This window comes from Adiantum capillus-veneris, chromosome 4 (assembly GCF_014529385.1).
Source record: "Adiantum capillus-veneris isolate H3 chromosome 4, ASM1452938v2, whole genome shotgun sequence".
Classification (NCBI taxonomy): domain Eukaryota; kingdom Viridiplantae; phylum Streptophyta; class Polypodiopsida; order Polypodiales; family Pteridaceae; genus Adiantum; species Adiantum capillus-veneris.
In genome coordinates, this window is record NC_140934.1 from 142,723,494 (window position 1) to 142,736,573 (window position 13,080).

The window sequence follows — 13,080 nt, forward strand, 5'->3', positions numbered from 1 at the left end:
GTGTGTGTGTGTGGGTAAACCTAAATAAACCTAAGTCTAATCTAATATAACATAAATCTAAATCTAACGTAAATTATGTTATATTAAAAACAAAGAACTAAACAAACAGGGATTATAAGAACCTTAAAACTGATTTAACACATAATTTTTCACATAACTCGGCAAGAGTTGGCATTCTCATCACTAAAGATGTGAGAGTTAACTTCCGGCAGTGACGCTGCCTCATCTCCATCCACATCTGACGACAGCAATTGGCCCTTTAGACCGTTCTTGCTCTTGTTACTAACTTTGAAGTTGTTGTTGAATGACTAGAGGTTGTCTAGATGGTCATTGTGTCGGGGATGTAGTGACTCTTGCCGCCCTGAAGATCCACCTTCTTCCCTATCTTCTGAAGACATTTCACCAGTACTTTTGGATCGACGGAGCCCACCATGAGTGAAGGCAGCAATACCCTATATTCCATTGAGGGCTTTCTTCACCCGCTTCATGCAGGCATCGCAGTCTATGGAGACCTAAATCTAATCTAATATAACGTAAATCTAAATCTAGCGTAAATAAACGTAAATCTAGTTAAAAATAAACCTAAATCTAATTTAATGTAAGTCTACATATAACCTAATCTTTAACGTCTTTTAAGATAGTTTCCTACGACGTTATAACTCTCTTCTTCTTGTGTGTGTGCGCGTGTGTGGATGTGTGTGCCAATAAAAAGAGATAAATGGTATAACCTTTCTATCACCCATGCCAAGTATGATAGATTGATTATGCCATTTCCCTCTTGAATAATAGGTCTTGAGTTCAACTCCTCGTCGGCTAGATCTTTAGGTCTTTTAATTTTAATTAGTTTCCTACGACGTTAAATTAGTTTCTCTCTCTTTCTCTCTCAATGTGTGTGCATTTTTTTGGATCGTATGCATGTTTTCTCTCTCTTTTCCTCTCTCAATGTGTGCGTTTTTTGTTTATGCATGTTCTCTCTCTCTTTTCCTCTCTCAATGCGTGCGTTTTTTGTTTATGCATGCTCTCTCTCTCTTTTTCTCTCTCAATGTGTGTGTGCATTCTTTGTTTATGTATGTGTGTGTGCGTTTTTGTTTTTGTTTGTACTCTCTCTCTCTCTCTCTCTCTCTCTCTCTCTCTCTCTCTCTCAAAAACACTATGTGTGTGTGTGTATGTGTGTGTGTGAGAGAGAGAGAGAGGGAGAGAGAAAGAGGGGAAGGGAACATGAGAATGAGGAGAGGGAAGGAGCATACCTGGCTCTCCTTCCTCTCCTCGTGTGTGTGTGTGTGTGTGTGTGTGTGTGTGTGTGTGTGTGTGGAGAAGAAAAAGAGAGAGAGAGAGAGAGAGAGAGAGAGTGAGGGAGAGCGTTACCTGCTCCTTGCTTGAGGGCGCCAAAAAACTCAGATCTGAGATCTGAGTTTTTGGGCGCACTCGGTTATTTTTTTAGCCCAGCCGGCGTCGCTATGAGCGTCGCAAATTTACAAAGAAATTTGCGACGCTCATAGCGACGCTTATAGCGATGCCGGGAATTTTTTTTTTGAGCGTCGCTGTGTGAGCATTGCTAATATGAATAGCCTCTTGTAGTGATGGTGAGTATACATGAGAAAAAATATGAACCCTCTAGGGGCCCTTTGGGATTAAGGTTAATTAGAGGCCAGCCAATGAGAAGAGGGTGGTGGACACACTCTATGCCCTCAAAAATGTAGGGGGACAAAGTAGTCTTACACTTCTTAAATGGGCTCTTACTTAGTGAAAAGGTGGGGTGGGGGGGGGGGGTGGGTGGGTGGGCCATATGGAACCTCCAACTTCCCTCCTTTTTGATCTGGTTTTGAAAAAATCCCAAAAATTTGAAAATTTTCAAAAATTTCAAAACTCAAATTTCATCTTCTGAAAACCCCCCTAAAACTATTTTATGGTCAAAAAAGCATTTTTTGATCTCAAAAAGTCAAAACGTGCATCTAAAAACCCTAAAATTCAAATGTTTTTAAAAACTTTTAAAAAATCTTTTTTTGCTATCCAAAGCTCCCCCAAAAGTAGTTATTAGGCAAAAAGTGATTTTCTCTCTCTAGAACCCCTTTTCCAACCCTTCCTTGGTTGCAACCATCACACTCATCCTCTACTCCAACACTCTCTCTCTCTACACCATCTCCATTGCTGCAGCAAGGAAGCTCCTCTCTCCTCCCCTACCACCTTCCATTGCCACACCAAGCAAGGGTTATCCACCTTCTCCTCCCAGTGCCACACCAAGCAAGGGTTGTCCACCTTCTCCTCCCATTGCCACAAGGGTTAACCACTTTCTCATATCACTTTATCCCACCTACATTGTAGCAACAAGCAAGGTTCTTCTCCTCCTCCTAATTTTCTTTGCTCAACCATGACCAACTCTACTTCGCAAAGGCGGCCAAAGGATGAGGTCACAGCACTTGCATGCCACAACACTAGAGGTGTAGATGATGAGTGGGTGCCACAAGAGTTCACCAAAGGTGCTTGGGTATACATGCAACCATCTGCTATTGGCCCTCATTGTGTGCGGAATTGTGCAAACTTGGATCTTCATTGGAAAGGAAATCTCCTTGGCTTCAAGAACCGCAAAGACAAGGGGACCGTAGCCATTGTGCAACATGTTTCCTCAATGTCAACCATGCACTTGCAACAACCACCTCGATTTCCAACACATTGTAAGTACATGTTTTGAGAATACAAAGCTAGGTGTGAAATCACATTGTAATGTTATTATGGATTCATACTTAACATTTGTCATGCATTTATAGTCATATTTCCATCCACGTTGGTGGAGGAGCAGCCACTACATAGTCTCTCCGGCACATTCAATGCTATACATGCAGATATTGGAGCAATAATGTTCCCACATCTTTGCCCAACCAAACTGGTTCAAAGAAGGATTTTCTTCTATTCTCACTCCTATATTGTCCCTACTTCTACAGAAGCATTTGGAACGCTTGAATCCATCAAAGTAACTTCCTTATTAAGTATGGAGTGGCCGGTCCCAGATTTGTGGTCGGTAGCATCTTTCAAGCAAAAGATGATAATGGATGTCCAAAACCCTTTGAAATACTCTAAAGCTTCTAGGTATGTGGGCTTGAGTTGGTGTTTGCCTATTCATTGTTTTGTACACATTTTTAAAGAGTTTGGATTTGTGGAGACTACCACAATGCTTGTATGTAAAGATGCGCATTACGAGGAATTAGGAAGGCTTTTAGAAGAGGACTGAGGTTTTGTGGAGGGCATGCACAACGGGGACCGATACCGTTGTAAGGTTGGAGCTTCAGGTATTGGAATGCGCTATTTGAAATCCTGCACCTCCTTGTACATACGATTTCACTATGATCGTTGGATGTACAAGCTTGGAGTGTGGACTCTCTTACAGAGTGTAGACGGCGCTATTGCAAGCTTTGACATTGCAGTGAAGATGCCCAACGATGCTTTGGAGGTAGTCCAAGTGAACAAGCATTGGACTCTCAGTAATGTTCGATAACATTTGGTTATTATGGGTTTTGAGGCCCTTCAACAAGCACAATTTTGTTTACAAGGTCACAAGGTGAGAATCCTTTCACCACATTTTCAATACATCATGGTTTGTCGATCATTAGATGCTTATTGTAATGAATGTCCGCAGATTGGGAAGAGAATGGAAGACAAATTGAAGGTCGAGGAGGACTGGGGGATAGATGGAACTATGCTATCGATCTTATAACTTTGTAACTCTTGCAATTTTCATATTGATCCCCGCTGTAACCAACATGATTTGCTTCGGCAAATCATGCCTTTGAATATAATTTTTTGCATTGGGATGAGAAATCATTTTTTGGTGAAAGTGCCTTTTTTTTATGTCTTAAAAAAAGGGTCCATTATAAAAGGGGGGCCACCTAACTCATTCACTATTTTCACTTTTGCAACTCTTGAGCTCCTCCACTCTCTATCCACACCCCAGGCTCTCAACTTGTGTGATTATAAAATAAGAGATTGTTGGGAGTTCTACTTATCAAGATAAAACTCATCTCTATAAATGGTGATTATTTTTTTCTCTCTCTCTCTCAATGGATAATTTACCTCATTATTGGAGAATGCAAGATGCTACGCATTGCTAGATGTGACAACTATAACACGTGGATGGGGGGGCGCTTTACACCTGTCACCCATTCAATACATGATTAATTCTAACTATGTGTTGTCTGGTTGGTTGGCAGGTGAGTCTGTCATCCCTCAGCTAAGAATGCTTGTGGCAGAAAGCATCTCCTACAAAATCCAAATTCTTTGTGAATTTATCTTTGTAAAGCTGATTAATGCTATGTTCTTTTGTAATTTATGATAATAAAGATAATTTATTTTGTATTGAAACTTTAATCTAAATTGTACTTAAGCATATGATTCCAATTGTAGTTAGGATTAAAACATAAAACAAACACACACACACACACACACACACATATCTAGCTGACAAGTCGTTGGCTAACCCTTGGTTGACAGCTTCCCTTTTTGGTGCTTTAAGCCATAACATATTCTAATTTTGGACTCCTTTGTTATGCCTTACCAATGTTGGGGTTGTGATAGATAAAGCCTTTATTAGGCACATGATAGATGACTTTAAGAGGACATGTGTATCTCCTATGGTTCATGTACCACACACACACTTGCACTCTAGATAAAATTGGATATTTTTGTTTTCTTCTTCTCCACATCCCCACTTTGCTATCCCTTTTAGGAGTGATGCTCAAACTCACAAGAGCGTAATCTGCAAAGTGCCGCGGTAAGTCATTTACCACTGTCGTATTGTCGACCCACCATAGGTTCTCTCTGGCATTCCTGTGCTCACCCATCTCAACAGAAACCGTCACATGTTCTCCCCCCTTGCTGCGTAATCACACACAGTGGGTTACACACGCATGCAAGTACGATTGATCCTCCTCTCACACTCTCACGGATTTGTTTTTCTAGCTCCCCTGCATCCTCAATGATTACGCATTTGCTGAATGTGTCTCTACACACACACACGCACAATAGACTTCATTTGATTGACTATGTTTTGGGATTGCTCCTTGGCGTTGGTCTGTCTGCTGATTTAGGCCCCTTTCCAGCATCTAAACTACATGCTTCACTGCCTGTCTGGGGCAAGCGGGCTCTTTTCGCCCCGCTTGTGTAGTGAACGGTTTCCAGAGGTCTGGCTTGGTACCTTCAACATGAACACCTATGCGCGCGCGCACACACACACACACACACACACACACACAAACACACAAACTGTCACAGTGTTTTTGCAAAAGCAGGATCTTTCTATACACTGCTTAATGGTCTACATAGGATCAAAGCTGTTCTTATTTGCTTTCGCGCGCGCGCACACACACACACCCACACCAGGGTTTGTACACGAAATAGACTAGCACCGCTCTACTTTTTATGCATGCTAATGCACCTTCTAGCAGCTACATGGCTCAAAAGACTCACATCGAGGCAACACGGTTACACAGTGTAAGCACACAACTACTACTCAAATCAAGCTGGGATTTGATCGAATACACAACCTGTACTATCTGGAGATTGATGGATGGAGATGATTGTCATAAGTCTACCTTTCATACCTTAGGATCGTCGACTACGATCACACAGGTAGGTTCCCTGCACCTACTTAGTACAATAGGCTTTTAATAGGTTTCTGAATGAGAAGTTCTTTGTTGTGCACTACTATTTTTATAAGCATTTGACTCAAAAGTTCCAGTAGGTGGTGCATTTGGTTTGATACATACTAGACATCCTACTAATGTCATCCTCCCTGGTTGTTAATGAATACTTATTGGTAGAAAGATTCTGGGGTTGTATGGATATCAATCTCATAGAAAAGTCTGCATCTATATTCAATTATGCATCAAATAGTGATCAGCTTATTCTTTTAAAAATTTGTTTCAAAAGAGGAGACACACAAAATATCTGGTTTTGGTCTCTTTGGTCTTTTTCCCATCAACTCATAATCTACGACTCGATTGGCTTGCCTAAGGGCGGGGTTTTTTTTGTCACTCATACAGCACCACACACAAACACCCACACAATAAATGCTCCTTTATGTTGAGTTCGAGGAGTACTACATAGAGAAACTTGGCTTGTTTTGGCTCTCTCTAATGATTATCTTTGATTACCATCATCTTGGTAACATGCATGGATGAGGTGGTCATGACTGTACACAGGGATACATAGCAACATATCAGATTACGGCTGTGGCATATCATGGTGTAGGTGGATGTACAAATAAAAACTTTTTTTAGGTATGATATTTTACATTATAGATGCAAAGAAATACATGGATACGCCTACACACAAACTTTCTTGGTTCGTAACCTCATGTGAAGGTATCAATAGATGATTGCTGGGGCTGAATTTTTGAAAATATTGAGCAGATACGAAGGAAATGCTATCGAAATTCCTTCAAAAATAAAAAAGACATACATAATGTAACTTCGAAATGAACATATTGTAGGGTGTTAGAGATGATGACTGTGATTGGTGGGTTTTAACATAATGAGCAATTACCAAGAAACGGAGATAGAGAGCAGCTCCTCTCTTTTATCACATAGAGATCAATTTTAAAATGGTCCTATAGACACACACACACACACACACACACACACACACATATCTACATGGGCAGAAGATAATGTCCCATTCTCTCATACTTACTGACTTGCCGCACTATTTTGTATTGAAAATTCAATCTAAATTGTACTTAAGCATATGATTCCAATTGTGGTTAGGATTGAAACATAAAACACACACACACACACACACACACACACACACACAAAAGATGTCACGGGATAAAAAAAAGCAAAGCTTAGCTAATGAGCTTTATAGCTACATCTCTATTATGCCGCCCATCACATGATCACACAAACAGCTATCACAGTAGAAGCAAGTATTTGGCCGCTCTGCCAAAGGCACGATACGAGTCGCCAAGGCTACCCCATACTCCCGAGTGTGGTGAGTACAATTAAAATATCCTCGTAGCTGATAACCATAACTACGGTATAGGAAAATATTCTGAGGAGGTAGAAACTGGGCTAGCAAATATAGCCGATCTGAAAAACCAGGCTTTATGGAATGCTCGATATAATAATACTTAGGCCCTAGACCCACTGCTTCAGTAAGCATCGCCAATCGGATATTATTTTTGAAATGTTCATGACCCCAAAGTGTCACTCTGGTCACTCGATCCTGATATGTCCACCACTTTGTTTGAGAAACAGAGGTTCCTAACTGCGGGAATAGAGGCTGTTCATAACGGAGTAATGTTGCTCGACGTATAGACTCATTTCACATAAAGAGATGTGCAGTTGCTATGAAAAGAACCTGGTCATGACAGTAGGCCATAATACACCAAGGATGCAAAATAGATGAAGAATGCCAAACTTTGGAAAATGATACTCTATACTTGGGGCTTTATATTTGACCAACCATATCCAAAAAACAAAAAAAAAACGTTTTTTAGGAAAGTGTGCCTAATATGGTGTTGTCTCTCACATTTTAAAAGGTTTTTTTCACATTATTGTGCGGGTGGAAACCTTGCAGAGGGCATGGATAGCATGTATAAATACCTACTGTATACCCGAGACCTGATACAGCTTACTAGATATGGGTATAGAGACCTGGGTATGAATATGGGAATCATTGCTATTTAAATTTTACCTTGGGGTGATGTAGTCTGTCTGACCGGGCTTTACAAATAAATTGGTGAAAACCACTTACTCTGGAAATGATACTCGAGATTTGTTTGTTTAACCAACCATTTAGAATTAAAACAGGTTATTAACTCCTAAGACTTATTATGGTTTGGAGAGTTTTCCCAAAAAAATATCATATACTCACAGTATAGAAAGGTGTTTTACACTAAGGAAATGCTAAACCCTAAGGTCATGCTAGCAGATTAAAAATACCTACTGGGGTGTATATACCCGACACCGTATTTAATTGCGTCTAGCGAATAAAACCAGGCTTTTTATGGGAATATATGCTATACCATTGTGGAGGTGACTGCCCGACTTGGCTTCACATTATTTGGTCTCGGTACAAATCCTTAAATTTCTGTAAGCGTGGCTTATGGTCCTTCTTGCATCCTCTGCACGCCACCGCTTAGGTTTTTGTGGAAAGGCCGGCGATGACAGACTTCCCCGCCATTTTTTCTTGAGCATTAGGTGCTGATATTGTGGAATCTTACCTGCTAAACCTCTGGATTCTGCCTCTGGGTCTTAGGCTATGGGGGATACTGGTGTACGTGCCTGGAATGACGTCCTCGATTGGGGGCTTAACCGGTCCAACTCAACTGTCGCGTCTGCTGCAGAGGAGCATCAACTATTTAAACTTGACTTCTAAGGTGAGTTATCATACTCACATAGCTGTGTCTCTGTTATCATTTTCCTGCGTGTGTTAGTTCACATGGCCTATCAGAATGGAGAAGAGCCGCTACAAAACCACATGAAGCTGAACCTAAATAAAGCTCAATATAAATGCAGGCATAAGCATTCAATCAACAGAGTTCTGCGAGTATCCTTAAGTCAGGCATGGTATTCACGCCAAAAGACCAAAATCCCACTACTTAGTTATAACCATAGAACATAAGTTGCTTGGCTAAGCACAAGAGCCCTTTAAAAACAGTCCGGTCTCCAAAGCAAGCAAGCCTAGACAGAAGTTCATAGAATAATCGACAAAATCTGGATATCCTTTACTAGTACAAAATAGAGACAGAACCTGGGTGATATTTTAACCTCAGAATTTTCTAGATCAGAGTTTTCTCATTACAGCACCATCCCCAAAATCTCCGGCCAGCAGAAAACAACCAATCCAATGAGATTTTCCTACTCATTTAGTCATGGGTAGATAACCAAAACAACGATATGAAAACGTCGTAGGCAACTTACAGTCGGATTATAACGGAAACAACCAACTACATTGAGTTAAGTAAAGGAGAGAAAAAAACTATTTAGACTGCTTCCAAACCGTAAGCCAACTTTTTACCACAAAAATTAAACAAGAGATCAAGTATGTGAAAGCCCATGTCCAACAGTAATACCTGTGTTTGAGTTGGAGCAGCCAGCTCCACAACTGCCAATTTATCTTTCCCTTTAACCATCACTCAAAGCTTTTCCCCAACAAGAGATAGTGCGACTACTAAGTGGTATTTGCAAACACACAACGAAATGAACAAGTGCACAACACTAAGTGAGCTCCAAGAGAGCTCACCTTTATATACAACTCGCGCAGTAGCTGGAGGAGTGGGAGAGATCCATACGGACGATCCCCGAGGTTAATGCCTTCGGTGGCGTTCTGAGTGAGCAGAGCAGAGCGTATAGGAACCCGCGCGACAGAGTGCAGGAGTGAGGGAATGAATGCACCGTGTAGAGTGGGGAGACAGAACAGAGATCGCAGGCAGGCTCGATTTGGGGGAGGGCATTAAGTGTAATGGCCATATGCCCCCCAATATTAGGAGATAATAAGTTTTATCATGTAAGGGTAGTGCCCCATGCAAGAGAGTTTAATAATCTAGTTTAAAGGTAGGTAGTATTAGAGTAAGTGTACGAGTGTGTAGGAATAAATGTCAAGAGTAATGTAGGTTTTTGACTAGCTAGCGGCCTTCATAGGTATTGTGTGTGTGTGTGTGTGTGTGTGTGTGTGTGTGTTGTGTGTGTGTGTGTGTGTGTGTGTGTGTGTGTGTGTGTGTGTGTGTGTGTGTGTGTGCGCCCCATGCTAGGGGGTTTAGGAATCTAGTTTTAAGGTAGGTAGTGTAAGAGTAGGTGTAAAGGTCCCGGTAGCGGCCATAGCTAGAGAGAGTTAGGATAGATTGTGTGTGTGTGTGTGTGTGTGTGTGTGTGTGTGTGTGTGTGTGTGTGTGTGTGTGTGTGGTGTGTGTGTGTGGTGTGTGTGTGTGGTGTGTGTAGAGAGAGAGAGAGAGAGAGAGAGAGAATAAGCTTGAGGCCTATATAAAACAGTAGAAGATGGACTCTCGTGACAGTCGAATGAGGGCAGCTATGCGCGTGAGCTTATGCAATGTGATGAGCTATGGAGAAGGCCAGGTAGCATGTGCCATGGTGGCACTTATCACCACAGATCAAGCACAAGCAGGGAGTGATCAGAATGTTCAAAACCAAGCTAGCCCTTCTCATAACCATCATCAGCAGCAACACCATCATCAGCAAAATGACCATTGCAGTCTGCTGCCATTCTGGCATCATATTTGCAAGTCAACACTTCTACAAGCCTTCAACCAATTTCACCATGGAGTTGAAACACAGCATGGCCAAAGGGGAAAGGAGAAGGGGAACAACAGAGGGCGGGTGAGGGAGGGGGAGGCCTCGCGTGAGGAGGAGGAGAAGGGCTTGCAGATCACACAGAGGCAGAGGTGGGGTGGTTGGCTTGGGCTCTAATGAAACTGTGGGAAGAGTTGTTGGAGAAGAAAAACGATAAAGGAACCCCATTGAGGAAGCCATCGAAGTTGATGGACACACCGATCAAGCCATCGTTGTCGATGGCGAGCGGCATGCTGATAACGTAGGTTTCTTCTCTGTGCTCTTCTTGGTCGGCATGGCGGATTTCTCTTCCCGTTTTCTGTTGCACTTCTTGCTTCTTACTGCAGCATGCAGATGCTCTTCACTGTGACAGGGATGCGTTTGTTGCCCCTCTACTGCAATTTTGGCCTGCCCAAATGGCATGGCCTATAAGGTAAAGGAGCTAGTTTCCTCTCTCTCTCTCTCTCTCTCTCTCTCTCCTCTCTCTCTCTCTCTCTCTCTCTCTCTCTCTCTCTCTCTCTCTCTCTCTCTCTCTCATCTCTCTCTCTCTCTCTCTCTCTCTCTCTCTCTGACAGATGCGTATGCTATACGGGTAGGCGTGGCAAATTAAACCCTTCCAAGTCCCAAGTCCCGATTGACTCTTGAGTCTTGAGCAGTGAGCATCGCCCCCTGCCCCCCCCACCCCCACCCCTCCCAAAGGTACTGCCCATATTAACTCTCTCTCTCTCTCTCTCTCCTCTCTCTCTCTCTCTCTCTCTCTCTCTCTCTCTCCTCTCTCTCTCTCTCTCTCTCTCTCTCTCTCTCTCTCTCTCTCTTTCTTTGAGTATTGTGTACTGCAACAATAAATCCATCTCTCTTCCCTTCCTCCCTCTCCCCAGAATCCCTCCGTCAAAGCCTCCTCTCGAATGAAGGAGGGCATGCCACATGTCAGGGGGGAGAGTCGGAATCCCTTCCCCCTTTATATTTAGTATAGATATGTCTTCAATGTGTTGAAGAGTAGAGTGACCTATTATTAGATACACCAATTTCTGTTTTGCATAGAGACAATCTTGTAAGAGTGTGTGTGTGTGTGTGTGTGTACATGTGAGAAGGAGAGAGAATGATAAAAGACAACAAAGCTTCAATCCGTTTCCTCCTCTTTTAGCAATACCCTCTTCTTTAAAAATCAATGCCTAGGAGGGAGTTTTGTGTGTGTATGTGTTTACTGTTATTTTTCCAACTGTACAGAACTATGTAATGAATTGCACCATTGAACACAACTAGTAGACTTCAAGGCATGATACGATCATTTTTATACAATCAGAGAACATGATCATAAATTACTGAATTAATTTTTCAAGAATGAAGTACAATATGTCACTCAGGAGGAGTAGGACGTCCTTGGGTAAGTGAAAGAGAGATCAGTACCTGCCACCATCCAAACATCAAAGGTAATTAGAATAGGCTACAATGAATGGGTAGACAGGTACCAAGTGACCTCTGCCACTTGTTATTGCTGTCACACCCCTAGAACAACCTCCTACTATTATCCTGAACTTTGATTTTTTACAGTGGTCGGTTCAAAAACCGCTTTTGCTTTCCTAGGCAAGTATTCCCTAGTCCTATAGGGTTCTACTGTAGGTGATTTAAGCTCCAATCTGGCCATTTGCAGCTTATTATTAATTGCCTTCATGTTCTCTGGGTTACTATTCACCCTAATTCGTGCAGTCAGCCTTACTTTGTTTGGTTCGTGTATCAGACAAGCATTCATTTCATGAGCATTGGCAATCATTGTACTCGATATTTGAAAACAAAATTGCCAGAGTTTTGTTTTTTTTTCTAAACAATTTTCAAAAAAAAACCATAACCGTATCAAGGTTTCAAACATTCCAATTATCTTCCTGTATGTGATTCAAAACCTGCTCTCAAAAAAACTAGTCATTTTTCTTGACAAGCAACCAGTTGTCTTCCAAAAAAACCTTAATATTCATGTCTTTCCAAAAACTACCTTTATCAATACCTGCAAATGATTGGTTAAGCATAATCCAGTCTCAACTACAAAAAGCATTTCCTTATTCAGATTAAGTCTGTAACCACCAAGTTACTCCTACAATTATGTTAACTTTGAGCAAGCATGTGTTTTCAACCAGCTTGGTTCCCAACATCCCCCCCCCCCCCCCCCCCCCCCCCCCCCCCCTTTTTTTTAAGATTTTGTATTCTCGGACCAGCTCAGCCAACCCGCTCATTCACTATGATATGTTTCCGGATCAGAGAGTAAAATTGCGAAAGGATTCCTTAAGTCCAGCAATATATGTGATTCAGAAACCGCTCAAAAACCACATTATTATACTATTTTTTCTCGACAAGCGACCACTTCCATATTTATTATCTTCCAAAGCCACTTTATATAAACATGCATATGATCAGGTATGCATAACCAAGTGTTATCAACAGCCAGACGACATTCATCTGCATGCATCTGTGTGATTAAGTGGGTGTTTAAAAAATATGAAAAGCGGTCTAAGTACTCAGACATTATATTAGTTGATCAAGCATGTGTTATCTCCTCAATATTCCTGTTGCAGGTTCTCGAAGTCCTAGTTTCTTTATTTTTCAATTAGGCATTTCATCTTGTCTGAATATACTCAATAAACCAGTACTCCAGCTAATCACATCATCTCATGCCCAGACGAAAGCTCTATTGCAAACGATATTCAGAGTTTCATAGTTTTGTTTAATCAAATGCACCAATAAAGATCAGTACAGTTTATGCTTTTAAAGACCAGAATTCTCGAGTAAGGACCAGTACACTGTTGCATGC